Raw genomic sequence first — 21,430 nt, forward strand, 5'->3', positions numbered from 1 at the left:
AAACTATTTTGAGTTTATTTTTGTATATGGTGAGGGAGTGTTCTGATTTCATTGATTTACCATGTGGTTGTCCAGCTTTCCCAACACCACTTGTTGAAGAGACTGTATTTTCTCCATTTTATATTCTTGCCTCCTTTGTCTAAGATTAATTGACTGTAGGCATATGGGTTTATTTATGGCCTCTCTATTCTTTTCCATTGGTCTATATTTCTGTTTTTGAGACAATACCATGCTGTTTCTATTACTGTATCTTTGTAGTATTGTAAGAAGTCTGGGATGTTTATGCCTCTAGCTTTTTTTTCTTTTTTCCTCAAAATGGCTTTGGCAATTCTGTGTATTTTGTGGTTCCATATAAATTTTAGGATTGTTTGTTCTAGTTATGTGAAAAGTGTCATGGGTAATTTGATAAGGATTGCATTTAATCTGCGGATTGCTTTGTGTAGTATGGCCATTTTAACAATATCAATTCTTCCCATCCAAGGGCATGGGATATCTTTCCATTTCTTTGAATCATCTTCAATTTCCTTTATCAATATTTTATAGTTCTCAAGGTATAAGTCTTTCACATCCTTGGTTTGGTTTATTCCTAGCTATTTTATTTTTTGACATAATTTTATATGGGATTGATTTAAAAAATTTTTTTCTCTTTCTGATATTTCATTGTTAGTGTAAAAACTGCAACAGATTTCTGTAAATTACATTTTTACCCTGCTACCTTGCTGAAGTCATTTATTAGTTCTAATAGTTTTTGTGTGGAATCTTAGGGTTTTCTATATAGAGTATCATGTCGTTTGCATATAATGATTGTTTTACCTTTTCCTTTCTGATTTGGATACCTCTTATTCCTTTTTCTTGTCTGGTTGCTATTGCTAGAACTTCTAATACTATGTTGAAAGAAGTGGTGAGAGTGGACACCCTTGTCTTGTTCCAGAATTTAGCAGGAAGACTTTCAGCTTTTCACTGTTGAGTATTTTATTGGCTGTGGGTTTGTCATAAATGACTTTTGTTGTGTTGAGATATGTTCCTTCTATACCCACTTTGGTGAGAGTTATTATCATGAATGGATATTGAATTTTATCAAATGCTTTTTCTGCATCTATTGAGATGGTCATGTGTTTTTTGTCTTTTCTTCTGTTAATGCGAAGTATCACATTGTTTGATTTACGTATGTTGAACCATCCTCATGACCCTGGAATGAATCCAACTTGATCATGGTGTATGATCTTTTTTTATGTATTATTGGATTTGGTTTGCTAATATTTTGTCAATAATTTTTGCATCCATATTCATGAAAGGTATTGACCTGTAATCTTTATTTTTTGTCTTTGTCTGGTTTTGTTATCAGGGTTATGGTGGCTTCATATAATTACTTTAGGAGTGTTCTCTCCTCTTCAATATTGTGGAATGTTCTGAGAAAATAGGTATAAGTTCTTCATTGTATGTTTGGTAGAAATCCCCAGTGAAGTCATTTGGTCCTGGACTTTTTTTTGCAGGGAATTTTTTTTTTTATTACAGACTTCGTTTCACTTCTAGTGATCACTCTGTTCAAATTATCTGTTTTTTCTTGACTCAATTTTGGCAGGCTGCATGTTTCTAGAAATGTGTCCATTTCCTCTATGTTTTCCAATTTGTTAACTGTTCATAATATTTTCTTATAATTTTTTGTATTTCTGTGGTATCACTTGTTATTTCTCCCATTTAATTTCTTATTTTGTTTATTTGGCTCTTCTCTCTTTTCTTCTTGATGAGCCTGGCTAGAGGTTTGTTCACTTTATCCTTAAAAAAAAACAACTATTTTTTAATTGATGTTTTCTATGTTTTTAATCTCAATTTTATTTATCTTCTCTCTGATCTTTACTATTTCCTTCCTTCTGCTGACTTTGTATTTTGTTTCTTCTTCTTTTTCTTAATTCTTTTAGGTGGTAGGTTAGGTTGTTTATTTGAGATTTTTCTTGTTTCTTGAGAAAGGCCTCTACCACTAGAATTATTGTTTTTTGATATGTTTTCTTTTCCTTTCTATCTTTTTTCTCATTCTCGTATACCCATTGCACATATGTTGGTTTCTGTAATGGTGTCCCACATTTATCTGAGGCTTTGTTCAGTTTTTTCTTCATTGTTTTTCTCTTTATTATTTAGATCATGTAATCTCTATTGATATATCTTCAAGTTTCCTGATTCTTTCTTCTGCTAGTTCAAATCTACTCCATTGAACTAGTTTGTTGTTGTTGTTGTTGCAGTTATTTTAGTTTTCACTCCAGAATTTCCACTGGGTTCTTCTTCAAAATTTCACTTAGTGATATTCTCTATTTTATGCAACATTGTCATGTGACCTTTCTTAACTTCTTTAATGATGCTTTTCTTTAGTTCTGTGAATATATTTATAATGACTGCTTTAAAATCTTTTCACGTTAAATCCAACATTGGATTTCTCTCCCAGGTAGTTTTTGTTGCCTGCTTTTTACTGGAGTGTAGCACATACTTTCTGTTTCTCTTCATACTTTATACTTTTTGTTCAGAAATTGGACATTTTAAACAATATATTGTAGCACCTCTGGGCACTGCTCCTCCTTCTAGGATTTGTTTTCATTATCTTCTTTGTTATTAATTCAGTGACTGAGTTATTTAAGTGAGCTCTATTTCTCCCCACAGTATTAAGTCTCTGATGTTGCTCCTCAGAGTTACACAGCTTTGAGTATGTGCACTGTCAGTCTGGGATGACAGTGGTACTTGTAGGGTTCTTTTCTACTCTTACCCTGACCACCTCCTGCAGCTATGCTGCACTAGTTGCTGGAGGATTGCCCTATTGTTTCTGACACTATCTTGGGGCATAAATTTTTCTACAAACTAAACAATTCAAATTGTAGTTCCTTTCTTGGAATTGTTTTCTGAGGCCAGAGTTTGATGTTTGCCTTGATCTTGGCAGGATTTCTCCCACCTGCTTTATTCCCTGGTTCTCTACCATAAGCTATCTGACCTACATTCTAGTCTGTATCTTAATTATGTCCATGAATCCTCTTAATTGCCTTTCACCCCAATCTCCACTCTTCTTGAAAGTGCCCTCAGATTTAAAGTTTTCCATGTTTTGGAACAGTATGGAGATTCCTTAAAAAACTGAAAATAGGGCTACCATATGATCTGGCAATCTCACTCTTGGGCATATATCTAGATAAAACCATAATTCGAAAGGATACATGCACCACAATGTTCATTGCAACACTATTTACAATAGCCAGGACATGGAAGGAACCTAAATGTCCATCAACAGAGAAATGGATAAAGAAGATGTGGCACATATATACAATGGAATATTACTCAGCCATAAAAAGAAATGAAATTGGGTCATTTGTAGAGACATGGATGGACCTAGAGACTGTCATAAAGAGTGAAGTAAGTCAGAAAGAGAAAAACAAATATCGTATATTAATGCATATATGTGGAATCTAGAAAAATGGTACAGATGAATGATTATGAAGAACCTAAGGGCAGGATGAGAATAAAGCCACAGACCTACTAAAGAATGGACTTGAGGACACAGGACGGGGGGAGGGTGAGCTGGGACAAAGTGAAAGAGTGGCATGGACATATATACACTACCAAATGTAAAACTGATAGTTAGTGGGAAGCAGCCACATAGCACAGGGAGATCAGCTCAGTGCTTTGTGACCACATAGAGGGGTTGGATAGGGAGGGTGGGAGGGAGATGCAAGAGGGAGGAAATATGGGGATATAAGTATATGTATAGCTGATTCACTTTGTTATAAAGCAGAAATGAACACACAATTGTAAAGCAACTATACTTCAGTAAAGATGTTAAAAAAGAAATGATTGTGGTATTATGAGTTGAATTCTGTACCCCCAAAAGTTATATTGAAGTCCTAATCTCAAGGCCCTCAGAATGCAACTTTAATTGGAAATAAGGTAGTTTCAGATGTAATTAGTTAAGAAAAAGACATTCTGGAATTGAGTGGACCCTAATCTAATGGCTGGTGTCTTTATAAGAAGAGAAGAAGAGGCACAGAAACTCAGACACACGGGTATAATCTCCATGTGATGAAGGAGGCAGAGATTGGAATGATGCGTCTACAGGCCAAGGAACACCAAAGATTTCTGGCAACCCCAGAAACTAAGAAAAAGTCATGGAACCTATTCTACCCTAAAACCTTTAGAGAGAGCATGGGCTTGTCAAAACCTTGACTGGGGACTTTTGCTCTTCAGAACAGTGAAATGATAAATTTCTGTTTCTTTAAAACCACCCAGTTTGTCGTACTTTGCTATGGCAAACCTAGAAAACTAATACACAAGGCAGCTCAGGGTTCCAGTCCAAGCAATCCAAGAGACAGTAAGTGGAACCTGCTACTCTCTTAAGAGTTGGGACTGGATACATGTACAGTGTCATTTCCAACATATTCCTTTGGACATTTTGGTTACAGAGTTCCCTTTCATATTCAATGAGAAGGGACAGACTCAACCTCTTCATGGAAGGAGTATTAACAAATCTGCCAATATCTTTAAACAACCATATCATTTATGTTTGTTAAATTTACATTTTTGCAGCTATTTTTGTGTTTCATGATACCCATAATTCACAGAAATTTCTGTTATATTGGACAAGAGGAATTCTCACAGTGCAATCTGAAAACAAACCAAGTCTTTATTCCCTCTGCCCATTTGAACCTATTGTGTCAGGGTAGTTCTTTCTCTGGTATTGAAACCTTGTGCAGGTTCCATAGCTTATCTGCTGATTCTTAGGTAATAAAAAGCCTCATTCAATTTTAGTTACAATAATAGTCTCATTTAATATTTAATATGCTCTTTCCAGCATAATAATAAAGAGCTGTGACTTCATTCAAAATTAAGTTCTCCTTTCCTCCAGCTGTTGTCTGCTTTAGGCTACTGCCTGCAGTGGGAGAAAGGGAGGCATGGTTGTCATCTCTAAGTCCCTATTGAGCCCTTATATGCCACCTCTCCCCTCACTAGTTTACTTCCAGTTTTTCCATTAGACACTTGGAGATACTAACTTCAATGGTACAGACCTAATGTAACATTTGTTTTCTCTTTTCAGGACAAATACTTAAGGTTGCCTTCCTTAGGGTGGGCTATAGTCACCATGCTGTACATCAGATCCCCAGAACTTATTCATCTTATAACTGGAAGTTTGTATCCTTTGACAGACATATCGCCATATTCCTTACCCTCCAACCCTTTCCCATGACAACAAACAATCTACTTTATGTTTCTTTAAATTAAGCTTTTAAAAATTCCATATGTAAGTGAAATCATACAGTATTTGTCTTCCTCTGTCTGAATTATTTCATGTAGCATAAGGCCAACAAATTTTATCCATGTTGTTAAAAAAAGGCAGGATTTCACTCTCTTTTATGGCTGAATTACATGCATACCTGAAACAAACATATATACTATATATATATATGTGTGTGTGTGTGTGTGTGTGTGTACATATATATATGTGTATATATATAGCAGAATCGAGAGAAGCCTGTTTGTACTTCTCCCAGACATGTTAAACTGCTGAATGGACAAGTTGAGTTCTGGCGAATGTATATCATACAACTTCTTCCATGTAATGTATATAAATATGTTTTAGTCATGGTCTGTACATTTTCACACTGTGCTGATGCTTTCCCTTACCGACAGGTTACTACCTCTTCCGTGGCTTAAATGCTTTGAAAAAGATTATACTTACCTGGGGAACTCCTCTCAAAATTCAAATTGAGACACATTTTACTGGCCAGGTGCTTTGGCAAGTCAGTGTTGTTTGGCTGGTTTTACAAAACTTTCACTGTGCTTACACCCTAAATCCTCTGGTTTAGTTGAATGAACTAACAGTATTATTAAGACTCAATTGGCAAAATTTACAGAGGCCCTCCAAATACCTTAGCAAAAATCATTGCCATTCCTTCTAAATCTCGGATCCACTCCTTTTGGAACTCATTAATTCTCCCTCTTTGAGATAGTTAAAGGGTGCCAAATGCATTTGGCTCCTGCTTCTTTTGACCCACAACTTATAAAAGGAAAGATACTCTAATATTGCAAAGGCCTAATTTCTTCTATTAAAAATAGTGAGATAAATATTCTTACTGTTCATCCTTGGGAGACAAGCACCTTAAGCATCACACCTTGCAACCTGGAGATTTTATCTATTGGAAAGGACTCCTTCAGAAGAATTATCTTCAACCTCACTGGAAAGGCCTCTATCAAGTATTGCTAACCAACCCTTTTGCTGCCAAACTCCAAGGAATAAACTCTTGGACTCAACTGACACACGTAAAGAAAGTGTTGAACGCTGTCTGGACCTGCACATCATCTGGTGACCTGAAAGTAAAGATTTCCCAGAATAGAGGCAGACAATATCTGATGAGACAGTTTTCCCAGGATATCTGGGACCAGGCCTGTTGGAGTTGGTCACCAAAACTTTGATGGTGACATAATACTTCAAATGATCTACAATGTCTATGATCTTGATAACATGAATTTTAGATAAAAGTTCCTGAGAGTTTTCCCTCCTACCCCTGTTTGTTATTCGAGTATAATATTACTAGGTTACCAATTTGTGCATTTTCCCTCTGACATGAGACACTACACCCAGAAAAGGACTTTCCTGACCCTGAGGAAGAGAAAACTGCTGAAACCAAAAAAAGTGGTGCTTTCAAAGAAAGATATTGATCAAAAGAGGAAAACGTAACAAAAATTAATTAAAAGTGCCTCCATTAAATAGAGTTGGAGGAAGAGAAAGGGGAGCTCTCACACCCTGCTAAGATAAAAAAGCCCAACAGGAAGAGGAAAGATTCCCTTTCTTTCTTAGCAAGGACTAAGCCAATGAAAAGCCATGGACTCTTTTGTTTACTATAGCCCTCCCCAACCTCATTTTCCTATCTGTAAAATCATTCTCTTTCCCTTGCCATTCAGAGACTTGCACACTGCTTGCCATTGTTGCAGATTCCTGAAGTGCAATTAATTCTCTTCTAATCCTGAAAAAATTCATCTTTGCTGGAAAAATATATAGCAGTCTATTTGTTTCAGGTATACATATTTCTATAACATCATATGGAAAAATCCAAATGAACTTTTTGACCAACCCAATATTTCCTAAACTAATTAACAGGGAGAATTGGGATAAACCACTGTAGTTCCTTGGAGTCGCATTGTTGAGAAGTGGGAGAACTTTGGAAAGGCTGGTTAGAGTGACAAAGGTACCCAAAGTGTTTACATTTGTGACAATCGCTTTTCCAATAATAGCAGAAACTAGGAAGTTTTGGTTTTGTTTAGCTTTTGCTTGCTGGAGTTGAAGACTAAGAACTTTGCCAACAAGTATGTATTCAGGACTTATTATCTGTTGGGTGAGTGACTTTCCTCTTCTCCTCAGTTGTCCATCGTTTCGGAGAATGGCCTCCACACAGGATGTATTAACCTGGTTAAGCAAAGCTACAGGCATATGAATTACTTCCAGCACTTCTCTTGTCCAGGTTTGAGAATTTGCCTGTGTGGCTGAGAGGGTCTTGGTCCTCCAGCCAGGTGTCAGGCCTGAGCCTCTGAGGTGGGAGAGTTGAGTCAGGACACTGGGCCACCAGAGACCTCCTGGCCTCATGTAATATCAAGCAGCAAGAGCTCTCCCAGAGGTCTCTGTCTCAACATTAAGACTCATATCCACATAACGACCAACAACCTCCAATGCTGGACAACCCATAGCAAGCAACTAGCGAGACAGGAACACAACCCCACCCATTAGAAGAGAGGCTGCCTCAAATCATACTAAGCTCACAGACACCACAAAACAAATGACCAGACGTGGTCCTGCCCACCAGAAAGACAAGATCCAGCCTCATCCTCCAGAACACAGGCACCAGTCCTCTCCACCAGGAAGCATACACAACCCACTGAACCAACTTTACCCACTGGAGGCAGACACCAAAAACAATGGGAAGTAAGAACTTGCAGCCTCGGAAAAGGAGACCCCAAACACAGTAAGTCAAACAACATGAGGAGACAGAGAAATATGCAGCAGATGAAGGAGCAAGATAAAAACCCACCAGACCAAACAAATGAAGAGGAAATAGGTAGTCTAACTGAAAGAAAACTCAGAGTAATGATAGTAAACATGATCCAAAACCTTGGAAATAGAATGGATAAAATACAAGAAACATTTAACGATGAACTAGAAGAACGAAAAAGCAAAGGAACAATGATGAACAACACAATAAATGAAATTAGAAATTTTCTAGAAGGAATCAATAGCAGAATAACTAAGGCAGAAGAATGGATAAGTGACCTGGAAGATAAAATAATAGAAATAACTAACACAGAGCAGAATAAAGAAAAAAGAATGAAAAGATTGAGGAAAATCTCAAAGACTCTGGGACAACATTACATGCATCAACATTCGAATTATAGGGGTCTCAGAAGAAGAAGAGGAAAAGAGCCGGACTGTGAAAATACTTGAAGAAATTATAGTTGAAAAATTTCCTAATATGGGAAAGGAAATAGTTAATCAAGTTCAGGAAGCAAAGAGAGTACCATAAAGGATAAATCCAAGGAGAGACACACCAAGACACATATTAATCAAACTATCAAAAATTAAATACAAAGAAAAAATATTAAAAGCAGCAAGGGAAAAAGAACAAATAACACACAAGGGAATCCCCATAAGGTTAACAGCTGACCTTTCAGCAAAAACTCTTCAAACCAGATGGAAGTGGTAGGACATTTTTTAAGTGATGAAAGAGAAAAATCTACAACCAAGATTACTCTACCCAGCAAGGATCTCATTCAGATTTTTTTTTTGGGGGGAACTTATAAATATGTTATTTTATTTTATTTTTTTTAACATCTTTATTGGGGTATAATTGCTTTACAATGGTGTGTTAGTTTCTGCTTTATAACAAAGTGAATCAGTCATACATAAACATATGTTCCCATATGTCTTCCCTGTTGCGTCTCCCTCGCTCCCACCCTCCCCATCCCACCCCTCCAGGCTGTCACAAAGCACCAAGCCAATATCCCTGTGCCATGCGGCTGCTTCCCACTAGCTATCGACCTTACTGCGTTTGTTAGTGTGTATATGCCCATGACTCTCTCTCGCCCTGTCACAGCTCACCCTTCCCCCTCCCCATAACCTCAAGTCCGTTCTCTAAGAGGTCTGCGTCTTTATTCCTCATGACATTTTTTTCTTAAATTCCATATATATGTGTTAGCATATGGTATTTGTCTTTTTCTTTCTGACTTACTTCACTCTGTATGACAGACTCTAGGTCTATCCACCTCATTACAAATAGCTCAATTTCGTTTCTTTTTATGGCTGAGTAATATTCCATTGTATATATGTGCCACATCTTCTTTATCCATTCATCCGATGACGGGCACTTAGGTTGTTTCCATCTCCGGGGCTATTTGATGGAGAAATTAAAACCTTTACAGGCAAGCAAAAGCTAAGAGAATTCAGCACCACCAAACCAGCTTTACAACATGCTAAAGGAACTTCTCCAGGCAGAAAACACAACAGAAGGAAAAGACCTACAATAACACACCCTAAACAATTAAGAAAATGGTAATAGGAGCATATATATTGATAATTACCTTAAATGTAAATGGATTAAATGCTCCAACCAAAGGACATAGACGGCTGAATGGATACAAAAGCAAGACCTGTATATATGCTGTCTACAAAAGACCCGAAAAGATCACACCTAGGGACATACAAACTAAAAGTGAGGGGATGGAAAAGATATTCCATGCAAAAGGAAATCAAAAGAAAGATGGAGTAGTAATTCTCATATCAGAAAAATAGATTTTCAAATGAAGACTATTACAAGAGACAAAGAAGGACACTACATAATGATCAAGGGATCAATCCAAGAAGAAGATATAACAATTGTAAATATTTATACACCCAACGTAGGAACACCTCAATACATAAGGAAAATGCTAACAGCCATAAAAGGGGAAATCGACAGTAACACAATAATAGTAGGGGACTTTAATACCCGACTTTTACCAATGGACAGATCATCCAAAATGAAAATAAATAAGTAAACACAAGCTTTAAATGATACATTAAAGAAGAAGGACTTAATTGATATGTAGAACATTCCATCCAAAAACAACAGAATATAATTTATTCTCAAATGCTCATGGAACATTCTCCAGCATAGGTCATATCTTAGGTCACAAACCAATCCTTGGTAAATTTTTAAAAAATTGAAATTGTATCAAATATCTTTTCCGACCACAGTGCTATGAGACTAGATATCAATTACAGGAAAAAATCTATAAAAAATATAAACACATGGAGGCTAAACAATACATTACCCAATAAGCAAGAGATCACTGAAGGAATCAAAGAGGAAATAAAAAAATAACTAGAAACAACTGACAATGAAAACACAACAACCCAAGACCTATGGGATGCAGCAAATGCCATTCTAAGAGGGAAGTTTATAGCAATACAATCTTACCTCGAGAAACAAGAAAAATCTCAAATAAACAACCTATCCTTACACCAAAAGGAACTAGAGAAATAAGAACAAACAAAACCCAAAGTTAGTAGAAGGAAAGAAGTCATAAAGATCAGAGCAGAAATAAATGAAATAGAAACAAAGAAAACAATAGCAAAGTTCAATAAAACTAAAAGCTGGTTCTTTGAGAAGATAAAAAAAAAATTGATACACCTTTAGCCAGAATCATCAAGAAAAAAAGGGAGAGGACTCAAATCAATAAAATTAGAAACGAAAAAGAAATTACAACTGACACCACAGAAATACAAAGGATTATAAGAGACTCTTACAGGCAACTACACACCAATCAATTGGACAACCTGGAAGAAATGGACAAATTCTTAGAAAAGTACAACCTTCCAATACTGAACCAGGAAGAAATAGAAAATATGAACAGACAAATCACAAGTACTGAAATTGAAACTGTGATTAAAAATCTTCCAACAAATAAAAGTCCAGGATCAGATGGCTTTACCAGTAAATTTTATCAAACGTTTAGAGAAGAGCTATCACCTATTCTCCTCAAGCTCTTCCAAAAAATTTCAGAGAGAGAAACACTCTTGAGGCCACTATTACCCTGATAACAAAACCAGATAAAGATGTCACCAAAAAAAAAAAAAATTACAGGCCAATTTCTCTGATGAATGTAGATGCAAAAATCCTTGACATAACACTAGTGAACAGTATCCAACGACACATTAAAAGGATCATACACCATCATCAAGTCGAATTTATCCCAGGGTTGCAAGGAATTTTCAATATTTTCAAATCAATCAGTGTGATACACCACATCAACTAATTGAAGAACAAAAACCATATGATCATCTCAATAGATGCAGAAAAAGCTCTCAACAAAATTGAACACACATTTATGATGAAAAAAAAACTTCTCCAGAAACTGGGCATAGAGAGAACCTACCTCAACATAATAAAGGCCATATATGACAAACCCAAAGCAAACATTATTCTCACGTCTTCAGAATGGACTTGAGGGCACAGGGAGGGGGAAGTGTAAGGTGGGCGAATTGAGAGAGTGGCATGGACATATATACACTGCCAAATGTAAAATAGATAGCTAGTGGGAAGCAGCCACATAGCACAGGGAGATCAGCTCGGTGCTTTGTGACCACCTAGAGAGGTGAGATAGGGAGGGAGAGAGGGAGACGCAAGAGGGAAGTTTTATGGGGATATATGTATACGTATAGCGGATTCACTTTGTTGTACAGCAGAAACTAACACAACAATGTAAAGCAATTATACTCCAATAAAGATGTTAAAAAATAAAATAAAACTTCAGTAAAAAAAAAATCTGAAATCTCCCCCCGGTGAACACTAGTTTGTTCTCTATATCTGTGAGTCTGCTTCTTCTTTTGTTATGTTCACTAGTTTATTGTATTTTATAGATTCTACATATAAGTGATATCATACAGTATTTATCTTTCTCTGACTTATTTCACTTTGCATAAGGCAATAACTGGGTGCAGGATTGGGAGGTACAAACTATTGGGTGTAAGCTAGGCTACAAGTATGTATTGTACAACACTGGGAATATGGCCAATATTTTGTAATAACTATAAATGCAGTGTAACCTTTAAAAATTGTATGAAATTTTTAAAAAAGGAGGTTGTCAAAATTTTTTTTAAATAAAAACAATCTGAAGTCAAACACAAAATTCATGTACAGGTTTGTCATATTTTTGTGTGCAACCCTGAATTTTGTTCCATTCAAGAGGCTTTGAAAAGCCCTAGGAATTGCTTGATAGTGTCACATAGTGATTGTCTGGGCCTGATCATATAAGTCAGCAGACTGGTTTCCCAGTTGTAATTCTAGAGTCCTTTTAAGATTTTCTCAATTAGTGGTTTTCATCCAATGCTGGGCCTGGCATTTGCCAACAAGCATATGAACTATCTAAGTCAGAGAAACAAGGTGGATAAGTTTGAATGACTCTATTAAATTCCTCAGCAAATCTGTCAGGATCTTTGGTTGTCTACAGCTCTCAGTTCAGTATAGAGAGTATAAGAAATGAAGGGTTTAGCCTCTGGATCCTCCAAAGTTTTAATTTTAAAGGACTAGGTTTCGACAAGTTCAGAGGAAAAGGGAATGGGGAGAGTTTGAGAGAAAAGTGGAAGTTTCGTGAGAAAATTAGTATGGGTGATTTGAAGGTATAGCGGAGGCATAGACAGTGTAGAAGGAAAGGAGGAAGATGGGGAGGAGGAGTCTGGTCAGAAGAAGCTAAAGGAGAGAGTCAAGTTGAGTTGGAGGCAGAGCCTGGGACAAATCAGCAAAGGAAGGAGAACCTGAGGCTTTGGGGGCCATTTTACCTTTCGTTAATCGTTTGTTTCCTCAGGTAATCTTAAAACTTATTTTGCAGACAACCAATTTTCGATTCCTAATAATGCTGGGAAATCTCTAAAATACCAATCAAAAAATATATTCCTCTCAGTTCTGGAAATTTTTGAGCCATTCTAGTCCAATTCAGTTTTAAGAAAAGTAAATTGGGGATTTCAAAATTTCCCCATAAAGGTCATTGATACTCTAAATTGATGTTCGTCAAGTCAGTCTATTTAGTTAGAAGTGGGCATAAGGAAGGATCTTTTTTTAAACATAAAATTGGCTAGAGTTCCTGTAGGGGACACCCTCAAGATACTTAGATAACTGGGAACCCACTTCCTAGAGGTTTTTCCTCTAAAGAACAATTTTCAAGCAACTTTAACAGCTTATAGCACAAATAGCTTAATTCAAACAGCTTGCAAGCCAATCTCAGCCAGTTTTAAGGAGATAGCTTGGTACCAGAAGAGCCAGAGAGAAGGCTTTGTTTTTTAGCCAGTCTCCGGAGAATAGCCTTTCCCAAGAAATAGGCTGAAGGCTGAAAAACTTGGCACCATTTCAGAGAAACAAACACTGTTTTTAAACAAATGGGTACAAAGTTAGCCAGCTTCAGGAGAAGCATCCCCTGTTCCAAAGGGAATAGGATGAAGACTAGCCAGTTTCAGTGAAATAGTCTGATCTCAAATCAGACCAAAGTGCCAAATGAATAGTTGCATACAGAAAACAAGGCCTTGATAAGAAAGCCAAAACATTTAAATAGATCCCAAATAAAGCCTGGAGAGCTTCAAACACAAAGAGGTCATGAACTCACATCCAGGACAAAGACACACCTTTAAACTCCAGAGTGTGGGTACAGCACCTGTTTGCTCAACAGACCCAGAGCTCTCAGGAGTTTTCTCTGGTCTCTGTACAGGCCACCAAATATGTTAACCTGAAACAGAATGCCAGATATTTCTCAGATATTTGGGATCAGCAGAGAATTTCAATTGGGGAGTCTGCAACCATGGTGAGTCATGCACAAGTCCTACAAAATTAATGCACAGAAATCTCTGGCATTCCTATACACTCATGATGAAAAATCTGAAAGTGAAATTAAGAAAACACTCCCATTTACCATTGCAACAAAAAGAATAAAATATCTAGGAATAAACCTACCTAAGGAGACAAAAGACCTGTATGTAGAAAATTATAAGACACTGATGAAAGAAATTAAAGATGATACAAATAGATGGAGAGATATACCATGTTCTTGGATTGGAAGAATTAACATTGTGAAAATGACTCTACTACCCAAAGCAATCTACAGATTCAATGCAATCCCTATCAAACTACCACTGACATTTTTCACAGAACTAGAACAAAAATATTCACAATTTGTATGGAAACACAAAAGAGCCTGAATAGCCAAAGCAATCTTGATAATGAAAAATGGAGCTGGAGGGATCAGGCTCCCTGACTGCAGACTATACTACAAAGCTACAGTAATCAAGACAGTATGGTACTGGCACAAAAACAGAAAAATAGATCATCGGAATGGTATAGAAAGCCCAGAGACAAACCCACGCACATATGGTCACCTTATCTTCGATAAAGGAGGCAGGACTGTACAGTGGAGAAAGGACAGCCTCTTCAATAAGTGGTGCTGGGAAAACTGGACAGCTACATGTAAAAGTATGAAATTAGAGCACTCCCTAACACCATAAACAAAAGTAAACTCAAAGCAGATTAAAGACCTAAATGTAAGACCAGACACTGTCAAACTCTTAGAGGAAAACCTAAGCAGAGCACTCTATGACATAAATCACAGCAATGTCCTTTTTGACCCACCTCTTAGAGAAATGGAAATAAAAACAAAAATAAACAAATGGGACCTAATGAATCTTAAAAGCTTATGCACAGCAAAGGAAACCATAAGCAAGACCAAAACACAACCCTCAGAATGAGATAAAATATTTGCAAATGAAGCAACTGACAAAGGATTAATCTCCAAAATTTACAAGCAGCTCATGCAGCTCAATAACAAAAAAACAAACAACCCAGTCCGAAAATGGGCAGAAGACCTAAATAGACATTTCTCCAACGAAGATATACAGAGTGCCAACAAACACATGAAAGAAAGCTCAATATCATTAATCATTAGAGAAATGCAAATGAAAACTTCAATGAGATATCATCTCACACCAGTCAGAATGGCCATCATCAAAAAATCTAGAAACAATAAATGCTGGAGACAGTGTAGAGAAAAGGGAACACTCTTGCACTGCTGGTGGGAGTGTGAATTGGTAGAGCCACTATGGAGAACAGTATGGAGGTTCCTTAAAAAACTACAAATAGAACTACCATATGACCCAGCAATCCCACTACTGGGAGAGAGAGTATAAGAAATGAAGGGTTTAGCCTCTGGATCCTCCAAAGTTTTAATTTTAAAGGACTAGGTTTCGACAAGTTCAGAGGAAAAGGGAATGGGGAGAGTTTGAGAGAAAAGTGGAAGTTTCGTGAGAAAATTAGTATGGGTGATTTGAAGGTAGAAACAATAAATGCTGGAGAGGGTGTGGAGAAAAGGGAAGCCTCTTACACTGTTGGTGGGAATGTAAATTGATACAGCCACTGTGGAGAACAGTATGGAAGTTCCTTAAAAAACTACAAATAGAACTACCATATGACCCAGAAATCCCACTACTGGGCATATACCCTGAGAAAACCAAAATTCAAAAAGAGTCATGTACCAAAATGTTCATTGCAGCTCTATTTACAATAGCCCGGAGATGGAAACAACCTAAGTGTCCATCATCGGATGAATGGATAAAGAAGATGTGGCACATATATACAATGGAATATTACTCAGCCATAAAAGGAAACGAAATTGCGCTATTTGTAATGAGGTGGATAGACCTAGAGTCTTTCATACAGAGTGAAGTAAGTCAGGAAGAGAAAGACAAATACCGTATGCTAACACATATATATGGAATATAAGAAAAAAAATGTCAGGAAGAACCTAGGGTTAAGACAGGAATAAAGACGCAGATCTACTGGAGAACGGACTTGAGGATATGGGGAGGGGGAAGGGTGAGCTGTGACGGGGCGAGAGAGAGTCATGGACATATATACGCTAACAAACGTAGGGTAGATAGCTAGTGGGAAGCAGCCGCATGGCACAGGGATATTGGCTCGGTGCTTTGTGACAGCCTGGAGGGGTGGGATAGGGAGGGTGGGAGGGAGGGAGACACAAGAGGGAAGACATATGGGAACATATGTATATGTATAACTGATTCACTTTGTTATAAAGCAGAAACTAACACACCATTGTAAAGCAATTATACCCCAATAAAGATGTTAAAAAAAAAAGAGTTATGTAACAAAATGTTCATTGCAGCTCTATTTACAATATCCAGGAGATGGATACAACCTAAGTGTCCATCATCAGATGAATGGATAAAGAAGATGTGGCACATATATACAATGGAATATTACTCAGCCATAAAAAGAAACGAAATTGAGTTATTTGTAATTAGGTGGATGGACCTAGAGTCTGTCATACAGAGTGAAGTAAGTCAGAAAGAGAAAGACAAATACCATATGCTAACACATATATATGGAATCTAAGAAAAAAAATGTCATGAAGAACCTAGGGGTAAGACAGGAATAAAGACAAAGACCTACCAGAGAATGGACCTGAGGATATGGGGAGGGGAAAGGATAAGCTGTGACAAAGTGAGAGAGTGGCATGGACATATATACACTTCCAAACTTAAAATAGGTAGCTAGTGGGAAGAAGCCGCATAGCACAGGGAGATCAACTCGGTGCTTTGTGACCACCTACAGGGGTGGGATAGGGAGGGTGGGAGGGTGGGAGACAGAAGAGGGAAGAGATATGGGAACATATGTATATGTATAACTGATTCACTTTGTTATAAAGCAGAAACTAGCACACCATTGTAAAGCAATTATACTCCAATAAAGATGTAAAAAAAACAAAACAAAAAAACCCCAAAGGAATGGAGAACATTTTTATAGAGAGGAAGAAATGTTGGGAGGGCTGTAGTAAACAAAAAGTCTGTGGCTTTTCTTTGGCTGAGTCCTTGCCAGGAAAAAAAAGTCTTTCTTCTTCCTGTTGGGTTCTTTTATCTTTTCAGTGTATGAGAGCTTCCCTTTCTGGTCTCCCAACTCTAATGGAGTTTTGTTTATTAAATTTAAATATATATTTAATTTATATTAAATATATAATTTATATTAATATGTATTTAATTAGTGTTTTTTATATATATATCTCACATATCCTTTATCCATTAATTCATAACAGACATAGGTCATTTCTATGTCTTGACTATTATAAATAATGCTGCAGTGAACATGTGGTTGCAGATATCTCTTCAAGATAGTGGTTTTATTTCCTTTGGATATATACCCAGATGTGGAATTGCTGAATCATATGGCAATTCTATTTTTAAGTTCTTGATGAACATCTGTACTCTTTTCCATAATGTCTGTACCAATTTACATTCTCACCAAGAGTGTACAAGGGTACTCTTTTCTCCACATCCTTGCCAACACTTGTTAACTACTCTCTTTTTGATAATAACCATTCTAACAAGTGTGAAGGGATATATCATTACAGTTTTGATTTGCATTTCCCTGATGATTAGTAATGTTGAGTACCTTTTCATGTACTTGGTAGCTATTTGTAGATGTTCTATGGGAAAAAAATGTCTATTCAGGTCTTCTGTCTAGTTTTTAATCAGATTATTTATTGACTATTGAGTTGCATGAGTTATTTTATATTTTGAATATAAATTCCTTATCAGATAGATAGATGGCAAATATTTTCTCCCATTCTGTAGGTTGCCTTTTCATTTTGTTGATTGTTTCTTTTGTTGTGCAGGAGATTTTCCATTTAATGTCGACACACTTGTTTAGTTTTCCTTTTCTTGTGCTTTCAGTGTCACATTCATAAAGTCATTGCCAAGAGCAATGTCAGGAAGCTTTTTCCCTATGTTTCTTCCATGATTTTAATGGTTTCTGGTATTATATTTAAGTCTTTGATCCATTTCAAGGTAGTTTGAGTGAGTGGTGTAATGTCCAGTTTCATTCTTTTGCATGCCCAGTTTTCCCAACACCATTTACTGAAGCAACAATTTTTATCCCACTGAGTATTCTTGTCAAATATTAGCTGTAAAATATGAGTTGTCAAATATGGGTTTATTTCTAGACTCCACTACTGTGTCCTCCACTTCTCACCTTCACCAGCACCCTAGTCTAAGCTATTGTCATCTCTTGCCTGGTCTCCTTGCTTCTACCTTTGGCCCCTTCCAAAACATTCTTCACACTGCTGCCAGAACAATTGTTGCATAGCACAAAGATGGTCATGTCACCTCCCTGCCTCCCTGCTAAAAACTCTTTAATGTTTTCCCACTGTTAGTCTTGAGACAGAAAATACTATTTCTTAGGACTGGAACAGTCCTTCCTCAATGAAAAAAAATTCTGTTCTACACTTAGAACTCAATATTTCCTTCCTAATGTTTCAAGGTCAAATTAAGTTTAAGTCCCAGTTGGACTTAAAGTTGTTAATTCGCTGACTTTGAGAGATTATCCTAAATCATCTATGTGGATCCAATGTAATCACAAGGGCTCTTATAAGTGGAAGATGGAGGCAGAAGTAGAACAAGAGAGTTGGTAGTGTGAGAAGGACTTGGCCTGATGCTGCTGGCTCTGAAAATGGACAGTTATGAGCCAAGGAATGTGAGTGACTTCTAGAAACTGCAAAGGGCAAGGGAACAGATTTTCCCCTAGATACTCCAGAAAGAAATTTAACACTGCCAGCATCTTGATTTTAGCCTCGTAAGACTCAGTTCAGACTTTTGATCTCCAAAACATATCTCTCCAAACAAACATTTGTGTTCTTTTAATCTAACAATTTTGTGATAATTTGTTACAATAGCAATAGGAAAATTATACAAGTAAGAACACAGATAGTAACATAAATTTACAACTCAGTATAATGACTTGAGTGTAAATAATAAACAGGACTACAATATAAATCTAAAACTGAAAACTGTACTGTTTGGAAAAAGTATATGTGTATTGATACCACTCAAGCAGTTGTAAAAGAAAAGTGTGACCAGAAAACTATATGGATATCCAAAAATTGTATTTTATTGAACTGGTAATACATTCTTTCTCATTTCTCAGTGTGTAGTTATAAAATTTTGTAAAGTGGTGGCATGAAGCCATACAAGATTTTGCACAATTTTCAAATAAAGCACTATAATCTCCCTAGTAAACCAATCACATATTCCCAAAACACATGCAAAACATTACCTTGAAGTACATTTTTTCTGTAAATTTAGAGATCATAAGGTAAAGGACACTCAATTTAGTTTCTTTTTATGGCTGAGTATTATTTGTAGTGAGGTGGATGTACCTAGAGTCTGTCATACAGCGTGAAGTAAGTCAGAAAGAGAAAAACAAATACTGTATGCTAACACATATATATGGAATCTAATAATAAAAAAAAAGGTCGTGAAGAACCTAGAGGTAAGATGGGAATAAAGACACAGACCTACTAGAGAATGGACTTGAGGATATGGGGGAGGGGAAGGGGAAGCTGTGACAAAATGAGAGAGTGGCATGGACATATATATACTACCAAACGTAAAATAGATAGCTAGTGGGAAGCAGCCTCATAGCACAGGGAGATCAATTCGGTGGTTTGTGACCACCTAGAGGGGTGGGATAGGGAGGGTGGGAGAGAGGGAGATGCAAGAGGGAAGAGATTTGGGAACATATGTATATGTATAACTGAGTCACTTTCTTATAAAGCAGAAACTAACACACCATTGGAAAGCAATTATACTCCAATAAGGATGTTAAAAAAAAAGAAAAAAAAAGTAAAAAGAGATTATTCAAAGATGAAATATACATAACAATAATAGATGATACTATTACCAGGAAAAAAAAAAACAGCTGCAATGTTAATATAAGATAATAGTCTCAAAGAGAAAGCAGAATGAGTACATGGCAAACCCTCTTTAAAATTTGGTCACTGTTGGATGATGGCATGTGATATGGAAGATCACTCACAATCTTCTGTGTGCTTTTGCATTATTCTTCTTTATAATTGAACAAATCTACTGGTGTGCAGAGTCTGGATCAATTCTTAGTATAAGTTGATGCATATATGATACAGAAGTGCAGTATGACATTTTGTTTGTGATTGAAAACCTAATGCAGAGTAAGAAGATATTTTTTTTATTGTTGGGGTTTATTCAGTTACTGATTTTATTTTGTTTGTTAGTTTTTAGTGAGCTCTTGTACAGACTGAAAATGTTGCTGATATTAGTATTTATAGAGAGCCAACTTTTTGTAGCAAGGAAGCACACAAGAGGGTTTCCTTTGAATGCCAGTAGGCAAACTGCTTTATTCACAGAGAATATTTGGTAGTCAGCTACTTACCTCTTATTTCTGATTCAGCTTTGAATGACATAGTGAATGGTGAAAATTGTAAACATGTTCAAATTATGACCATTGAGTGTATGTCTTGTCAATTTGCTGTGTGAATAAATGAACAGCAGTTAGAAGAGTCTGATTTTCCACATTGAAGTACGCTAGCTGCCGAGGAAAAAAAATTTCTCACAAAAATTTTACAATTAAAGATGAGATTAAAAACATGGCATTAATAATGGTAATTTTAATGATATCAAGTGAATTTCTTAACTGGTATAGCCCAGGAAAATACCCAGTATTTTGAATAGATTAAATGTGTCACTTTCAGTCCAAAAGATAACAACTTTTAGTGTTGAAGATGAGATATCGGGTTTTCTTAAGAAGGGTAAACTAGTATCCAAGTAGCTCCATCAGCAAGATATTTACTGTCACATACTACTTGATGGTTTTCATCACTTATTAGAAAAATAAATGAGTATGGTCAAATCCCTTCCAAGTGCTACAATAAAACATGAAGAAATTATTTTCAGAAAATAATGAATTAGGGCACCACTCACCTCTATGTTCTATGTTGAAACATTCAACTTTCATCTGAGTCCCTGAGAGTTAAGTCTGAGTTTATGCTCAATAAAATCTTCAGAAATATCTAAAATAGTCACTAAGTAATTGATGCTGTTTTCTTGGTAAATTGTGATGGTGAGTTTGTGTTTTCTAATTTGTCAGAAACAAAGAAAAATTGTAGAATCTGACCTATAAATCAAGCTATCCATCATCAAACCAACTATAGACACTTCGGTTTAAGACTATAAAAATTTTCACCTTTCTCACTGTTACTTATTCTTAATTTTAAATTATATTATATTTTAATTTAAAAACTGTAATTTATCTTACAAAGATGACTCTTATTTGTACCAATTGCACATTAGTGTGTTGAAAACTTGATAAACACTGGACTTCATAATTGCTAAAGCTCTTTTCATGTCTGTAATTCTAACATGTCTTCCAACAAGTATTCTAATTGAATTATAGCCAGGCTATGTTGTAGGTACTAAGAGGAATCTTAAAATATATAACAAATATTCTCTGCCCCTAAGGATCTCAATCTAGAACATAAACAGGCCAAAGTATATATATATATATATATATATATATAA

General features: G+C 36.3%; 1 long non-coding RNA gene across 1 annotated transcript; it reads right to left on the bottom strand.

Annotated features, from left to right (window-relative positions):
- Positions 1–1,329: 1,329 nt before the first annotated feature.
- Positions 1,330–20,203, bottom strand: LOC113613140 (uncharacterized). Its single transcript, XR_003430092.1, has 3 exons — positions 20,191–20,203; positions 2,331–2,334; positions 1,330–1,475 (listed from the first exon to the last, which is right to left on the bottom strand). It is a non-coding gene; the product is annotated as an uncharacterized LOC113613140 (long non-coding RNA).
- Between the last annotated feature and the right edge of the window lie 1,227 nt (positions 20,204–21,430).

This window comes from Aethalodelphis obliquidens, unplaced genomic scaffold (genome assembly GCF_003676395.1).
Source record: "Aethalodelphis obliquidens isolate GAN/ISIS:26980383/991018 unplaced genomic scaffold, ASM367639v1 scaffold85, whole genome shotgun sequence".
NCBI classification, from domain to species: domain Eukaryota; kingdom Metazoa; phylum Chordata; class Mammalia; order Artiodactyla; family Delphinidae; genus Aethalodelphis; species Aethalodelphis obliquidens.